This window comes from Sinocyclocheilus grahami, unplaced genomic scaffold (genome assembly GCF_001515645.1).
Source record: "Sinocyclocheilus grahami isolate Dianchi unplaced genomic scaffold, SAMN03320097.WGS_v1.1 scaffold67.1, whole genome shotgun sequence".
NCBI classification, from domain to species: domain Eukaryota; kingdom Metazoa; phylum Chordata; class Actinopteri; order Cypriniformes; family Cyprinidae; genus Sinocyclocheilus; species Sinocyclocheilus grahami.
In genome coordinates this window covers 233,622-241,889 of record NW_015505246.1, presented here as the reverse complement: position 1 = coordinate 241,889, position 8,268 = coordinate 233,622, and the positions used below count along the sequence as shown (strand labels likewise).

At 36.2% G+C, this 8,268-nt stretch overlaps 1 non-coding gene across 1 annotated transcript; it reads right to left on the bottom strand.

Moving 5' to 3' along the window:
- Window positions 1-2,972: 2,972 nt before the first annotated feature.
- On the bottom strand, window positions 2,973-3,045 carry trnaf-gaa (transfer RNA phenylalanine (anticodon GAA)). The gene has a single exon. It is a non-coding gene; the product is annotated as a tRNA-Phe (tRNA).
- Window positions 3,046-8,268: the final 5,223 nt, after the last annotated feature.

The following is an 8,268-nucleotide window of genomic DNA, read 5'->3' as shown; positions in this document are numbered from 1 at the left end:
GTAATTGATTTATGTTGTATTTTATGAGATATATACTGTATATATATTTTTTTTAATAAATAGTCTTGAATTGTTTTGAATTTATTGGGAATTATTATAATTATAATTAACTCTCTCGTTGTTGCTTTGATACCTGTTCCGGTGACTGTCATGTGACGAACTGATTGTTTAAATGAACTCTGAGTGTGTTTGTAAATTGACACCCTGGTGAAGGCGAGTTAGCTGCAACGTGTCGGTGCACAAATGTGTTGTTTTTCAATTTTAAAGCCATGTGAATAAAGTCTTTTTAATTTTTTCACACTACTCGTGTACCTTGGATTTATGAGTATTTTGATGATACAAAATAATCCCGCATCCAAAGAGCACCGATTTATGGATTTTTACACCCCAGCAGCAGTTTTTTGCACAGTTTTGAATGCATAAGTTGGTTCTAAAATTCCTAAAACTAAAACTGAAATAAAAATTAATTAAAGCTAAATGTCAATGTTTGGAAAAAACTCAAATAAAAAAAGACAAAAGCACATACTATTACTAAATAAGAAGAAGCTATATACTGTAAGTAGTAGTATTCCACACATAGACACCCGAGTTTAGCAGGTTATAATGAATGTTTATTCAAGTGATGTGGTGTAAGTTTCAAAGTTTTATCAGCACAGTCAGAGTTAACCATATCAACATAAATAGACCAAACATACTCTCTTCATGCATGAGAACATCCCACAATGCCCTACAGCATAAAACCGAGGGTGATTAACAGCTCCATGTACGTCACAACTATCTGCCTGGCACCGATACTACGTTACAACTACGTTTATGCCACAGCAAGATATCCAAGGGTTATAAAGAACCATAAAGCTTTTAATGAGAATTCAGTGGGGGACTGGACAATGAAACTGGAGACATTTTATGATGAGGGCAGTTCTTCTGGAACATACTGTCCAAACTGAGAAAGAACCTACAATATATTTAATTTTATTGTGTCCCGCACTCTCCTAACAACCAAAATTTAAAAAAGACACCTATGTGCTTTATGCCGACACCCGATGCCATATCTATAAGTTGGGACATTAGAAAACAGAAATTGGAAGTGGATACCAGTCTCACGTGTCAAATTAACGGTTCATAGGGTTCAGTGACCTCAGGAGATTATGAGCAAAAATAAATTAGGGAGCAGCTTCAATAAGCAGCCGCAAAGGCATACAGTACAGAATGTCAAATACGAGAGCTTGACTGACAAGAACATGATGATCGATCTAACATGAACAGAAGATGTTTCTGTGTGCAAGAGAGACTCTGTGGAGACGAAGCAGTAGCTTTGGGATTTGGCTGACCGGTCTTTAGTTATATAATACCATCTTCCAAAATGGGTTTCTGTGAATTTGTGTGTGCTAAATGTGAATCATTGGACTCTAAAGATATGTTTGCACGTGTTGCACAGTTGGGTCAATTCTATTAAAAGTGAAAGTACACTGACACACAACAAATATTGGATCTGAAATCTATCTTGTTGAGGTTACAATTCTTATCTAGAATGATGCATTTCACAGAATTGAACCAATTCAATAATGAATCTCAACTGATTTATGACTATACATCATCACAAGCATATCATAATAACATCAAAGACAACACATCCCTGCATATAATAATAAAACAGAAGAAAATAAGAACATAGTTGAATTTTAAAAGTTAAATTTTTTTTTTTTAAATTTGCCAACTTTATTTTTTTTTATTACTTTTTACTCACCCTCAGGCCATCCAAGTTACAGAAGAGTCTGTTTCTTCATCAGAACATATCTGGAGAAATTTAGCATTACATTTCATATTTTGGTATAAGCAATGTTTTAAAGTTAAAACACATTAATGATGGACTTGCTTCTTACAGACACACAGCTTTTTGCTTCACATGACCTTAATTGGTGGATTTAAATGGTGTGGATTACTTGTGGATTATTTTACCAGCTGTTTGGACTCTCATTCTGATGGCACCCATTCACTGCAGTGGATCCATTGGTGAGAAAGTAATGTAATGCCATTTTTTCCCAAATCTGTGCTGACGAATAAAGAAATTAATCTACATCTTGGTCGGATGGCCTGAGGGTCAATTTTTTGAGAGTCAATTTTTTGCAAATTTTCATTTTTGGGTGAAACTAATGTTACTCCTTTAACTTCTAATAAATATTAAGTGTACAGGTTTAAAATGTAGGAGAAAAATAAATATAGTTGTTGCATGATCATTATACACATTATAAATGGGATTGAGATAGTATAGATAGAATTGACGATATTTTATCAAGAAATATTTCAATACAATAGATAAATAAACAAAGAAAGAGATACACAGAAGAGTAGACATTTGTGCTGAAAACATGAGATGTCAAAAGATAGACTGCGACTCCGCAATGTTCGGGACAACTTTAGAAAAATGCTGTAATGTTTATCCTGTTATGTTATGGTAGCCTATGTAACAGACCAAACATTTAGGCCAAGCAGCAGCATATTGTGAGGCACAAAGAGGTATGCAGTCAGTTGAGCTGTATACATCAAAACAGGTGCACTGTGTTCAAGCTGTCATACTGTAGGCACTGTACCGTGACTACCGTCATGTCATTCTGCAGACTTCCATGCTTTTCTGGTCAGCAGCACATGTTTCCATGGTGGCCTTTCTCGAGTTTTTCCACGAGGTGACTACTGAATTGTAAAACAACATTGCCATCTGCTGCAATTACAGCAAAATCGCAGGGGTGATTAAATGAACTAAATCTTAGAGCGACATCATGAGGCCATTATATGTACTCCACACTACATAACCAGAGAGCGTGAAAGACCGACCAATATACAAGCACTCGCTGTAGTACCGCTAGTTTCATCGGCTTTGCCTCTGCATACCACTTTTCTTATTATTTTTTAAACATAGCTTATGCCTGTTGACATAAAGTTTACTTCTAAGCACTGAGGTGAGGAAAAAACTTTGCCGAAACCCGGGATCGAACCAGGGACCTTTAGATCTTCAGTCTAACGCTCTCCCAACTGAGCTATTTCGGCTTGTGATATAACGGATTTGGCCGTTGTACTACAGCATATAATAGTAAGTAATAATAATATGTATAATAATAAGTTCATAAGATTCATATGTAGTATTTTACGTGATTTATTTGATAGAACTAACCTAGTCAACTCGTAAATCATTTTTGTTTTTACAGCAAAACACCTGACTAAAACTGAAGGGTGATGATTGAAGAAAATGATTGATTGAAATATGATTGGATGTTATTTAGCTTCTTTTGATATTAATGTATTCGCACAGGAAAAGTACAAGCATTTTTGAAAAGGTTAATATAAAAAATAAGGCCGTATGAACAAGTAAAACCAAGAGAATTAATAAATAAAATGAATAAACGACAGGAAAACTAAGAGGTCATAAGGTTTACGTAGTGAATCTATGAGCAGCACACACATGGAGATGGGAATGTGTGCTTGTTGCCTGATTCAGTCAACGGGATTCATCCTTCTGCTAGTTATTCCACCCACACGAATCTCTCTCTCTCTCTCCCTCTCTCTCTCTTCCTGTCTTCCAAGGTGACTTTCCCCTTGCAATGGCAGATCGTCTTTGTTCTTATGCAAGTCTAGAGAAGAGAGGAGTCAGGACAGAACGAAGGAACAGAAAGCAAGGCACAGTGATAAAAAGAAGTAAGATTATGACAGTGAGTGGAACAGATGAGATTAAAAAAGATCCATGTGTGAGAGAGAGAGAGAGAGAGAGAGAGAGAGAGAGAGAGAATGGTGGGAGAGGAAGCAAGAGAGTATTTTCATGTTGCATACAGTAAGAAAAAAATATTTCCCACCCACCCTCTCTCTTTCTCCCTTTCTCTCTTTCTCTCCTTGCTCATGAAGGCACACAAACAGAAGGTACTAATCAACATACTTGAGTTTTCCAAATTAAAATGGGGAGAGTGGCAGACAGAAACAACGAGGGAGATGGGAATAAGATGCTGATTATACTACTTAATATGTAATATGTAAATTTGATTAAGTACATCTCTTTTCCTCATTTGGAAATAAATGAACAATTCCAAATAGGTCATTTGAATGCACACATAATAATTGCTTCAATTCGACGTTTGTACATAGGCATGTGCATCCTCACATTTGTTTTTCTGAATAATAATGATAATGAATAATAATGCTTAATAAAATAAAATAGCTGTGACTTTACTCATTTAGCATATTTAGCATAACCTCTCATACATTAGTGCCAACAGTATGTATGAGCACTTACCAAAGAAATACAATGGTATTTTTGGAATACCTTGGAATAAAGTGTACACTACTGTTAAACAATTTGAAGTCAGTAAGTTTTTCTCCTTTTTTGTAAAATATAATAACAGTTTTATTCAGCAAATATAAAATAATTAAAATAATCAAAAGTGACCATAAGGACCCCAAACTATTGAACGGTAGTGTAATTACATGCATGAATTTGGTAATCATTCAAAACCTCATCGCACCACAGTACTATAGTAGCCTACTACCACAATATTTTGGGTAATTCTTACTTGCATATTATGAAAGCACACGCTACAATTTCATATTTGCAGTGGTAGGGTGATGCTAAATAATTGTAATTAAATTATGGGAAAGTAGAAGCAAGGTCTTATTGACCTACATTAACCTGTGTGGTCAGAGTTCGTTACATGTTTATTAAGACATCTACATCTGTGTGCAGGACCCCGTCCCCATTATCGGCCCTCCAGTTACTAGGCTCCTGCAAATGTCAGCATGTGTCATTAAACATTAATAAGTGTTGATAGGATCAGACTTCACAAGTGGAGTGCAGCCTCTATCACCGATAATGAAGAATGATAGTCTCCCATTCTCTACACACATATTGGCTGAAACCAACTCTTTAAAGATTAATAACAGTTAAGGTCTCTGAATCAGGCAGAGAGAGTTTGAAAGGCTACCATTTCACTGATTGAGCAGGTACTTTATTGAGTAACCCTCATGTGGCATTTGATCTTCTGTGTGAAACTGCAAATGCTGACAGAGACACAGGAGGTTCTTAATTGCCTGTTTGACTTTTATCAACTGGGATGAAGTCAGTCAACCTTTCTCAGCATGGACTAATTGTATATATTAAAGCAGCCTGCACTTCTTAATAAATTCACGTAATGAAAAGACACTACCATACACCAATTAACTATCAGAGCAAGTGCCTCAGACTGATGTTAATTATTCAGAACAGCAAACTTTTTTAATCAGGATGAATCAAAATACAGATTCGTTTTTGCGTCTTCACTCTGGCCTAACAAACACCAACTTCTTTGGGAAAGAGCTGGAAACCCCAGAGTGGATTCAAAATTGCAGATTGCAGAACACTTTGCCTTCACTTGACTTGAAACCATTTTCATTTGCCAAGAAAAAATAATACAAACTGGCCAAATATGTAAATATGAAATGCAAGATATATTAACTTCAGGATATTGTATGTGTTGTGTATTGTATATGTATAATAAAAGTAATACTTCTGCCATTATAAAAAATGTAATAAAATAAAATATGTGCACATGAAATGTTATATGCTTTTCTATAAGAGGTATGAATTTTGACTGCTGAGGTTGGGAACAAACAAAGCAAACAAGCAAAGAGGCTGAATCTTTTTATTATTGTAATTCAGACTTATTGCTCCTCTATTTTAAAGTAATACAATACCCATCTCAAACTGAAATAATATACAGCACTGACAAGATATACAAATATGGGACACAAATAAAATAAATAAATTTTGAAATTGTAAAAGTTGTTTTGTCGATATTTTCAGAAACTGATCGAACCAGTATGCATGCCCTTGGTAGAGCTGAATTCAGATTGGCTGCCGTTTCAAACCACAGGAATATTAGTGACTATTTACATCCCTGATCATATAAATGAATAAACACAATGATAAATCTATTGCCCTCTAGACTATCAGTGAGAAGGACAATGTAAAATATGTGCACAAGTATGTGTACTGGTGGATTGACGGTTACTCTTTACACCACACAATGAATGCCAATAAGTTGGTATTAATTTATATGGAAATCATGCGATGCATAACCTGGATTTGAATTTTATTGCACATGGCCTCTGGCAGACTCACACCTGTAAGTATGATCTCTCAATCTCGCTCTTTTCCCCTAGCACCATGGGAATATTTGTGCTTTACTGGTTAATTAGACAGTGCCCTGTTGACCTCAGAGTTCAATGTGCTTTAGAAACCCTGTGCTGATTAGTTGCCAATGATACTACACACTCGTGGACAATAGAGACCTACCAATGTCTTTTAATTTCCTTTATAGAGGTGAGCAAGTCACACTTATCATCTAACACATCTAACACATTAATGGTTTCCTGCACACACCTTTTACCTACAGTCATAAATAGGCCCAGGCGGAATCTGCTGACTTTCTCTTTTTCTTTGACATTTTCTGCACAGATTTGTGGGAGAAATCTGAGAAATGGATTTAAACAGGGCCGTAACCACAAGTTCCCTCAATAATTAGATATGCCAAATTGCCAACCTCAGTATTTGATATCCTTGATGCTGTTTTGCTGTGCTCCATTATACACTCTTTGGTTTGTTGGTAGGATGACAAAAAGTTTTTAGACTAGTCTTGCACAGGGGACTAACGGTGCTCATCAATGTCAAAATAATCGAGATGGCCAATCAAATCAAAGAAGGCTTTATTGTTAACAGAAGACAACTGCGAATTCCAGCCCAATGCTTCAGTTTTAGAGGTGAAAGAGTATGAAGACATAAGTAGCTAACAAGCTAAACGAATAATCAACAACTGTTTTATGACAGAAATGTTTTGAATTGAACATACAGGCCTATTTACCTGATTCATAAATCATATTTACCTGATTCATGTAAATCATAATTGAATGTGACAAGACAAGAAACATTAACGGAGCTGTTTTCAGCATATTAGGCAGGTGATTTAGCCTAAAGTATATTTTAGCGTATTTGAAACAAAATTTCATGGAAATTCGTATCTATTTCTCGTTTTGGCAAATTAGTGGTGAATTGGTACATTTTATACTCATTCGTAGTTTTTTAAGGGTAGGCCTTCATGCTTCCCTTTTTTCTGAAAATCATAAATTTTCACGTGATTCGCATTGAATGAATTCACCTCATTTTCCCATGTGAAAGATGGTGTTTGTCTGTTGAAAGGCTTGCGTGCCTTTCTGTACCTGGGCCTTAAAGGGATAGTTCGCCCAAAAATGAAAATTAGCCCATTATTTACTCACCCTCAAGCCATCCTAGGCATATATGACTTCCTTCTTTCAGATGAATCCAGTCAGAGTTATATTAAAAATTGACTTTGATCTTCCAAGCTGGTTTAATGGCTGTCAGCGGGTGTTGCAGTTCATTAGTCCCAAAGAAGTTAAATAAAGCACATCCACCCATAATAAAAAGTGTCACACATGGCTCCGGGGGGTGAACAAAGGCCTCCTGTAGAGAAACGATGCGTTTTTGTAAGAAAAATATCCATATTCAAAACGTAATAATCACTTTAATCTAGCTTGCGCCAACAGTTGTACAAGGAAGCAGTTCTGGGCTGATGATGTAAGATGTCGGCGTTGTGCATGCGCCGGTGAGTCTTGTGAAAACCAACATTTGTTTACAGGAGCAAAGGAAGCAAAGTTTCCTTACTTTAGCAAAGGAAAACCAGTCTCCTCTTGGCTTATATCGAAATCCTCAGAAATTCTTCTTTACAAATTTTGTACTTCTAATTCGTGACTGTTGTTTTGATTTGATCACTCCCCTGCGCTTCCGCGTTAGAGACTTCTGAGCGGTGCATGCGCAACGCCGACGTCCTACGTCATCCGCCCGGAGTTGCTTCCGTGTACAACAGTGAGCGCAAGCTAGATTACATTAATTATTATGTTTTAAATATGGTTATTTTTTTCACAAAAACGCATCAATTCGCTACAGGAGGCCTTTGTTCACCACCCGGAGCCGTGTGAGGCAGTTTTTATTATGGATGGATGCACTTTATTTAGCTTCTTTTGGACTGATGCACTGCAACACCCGCTGACAGCCATTAAACAGCTTGGAAGATCAAAGTCAATTTTTAATATAACTCCGACTGGATTCGTCTGAAAGAAGAAAGTCATATACACCTAGGATGCCTTGAGGGTGAGTAATTCATGGGCTAATTTTCATTTTTGGGTGAACTAACCCTTTAAGTGAATGTATGCCTATTAATAATAAAATAGAATATT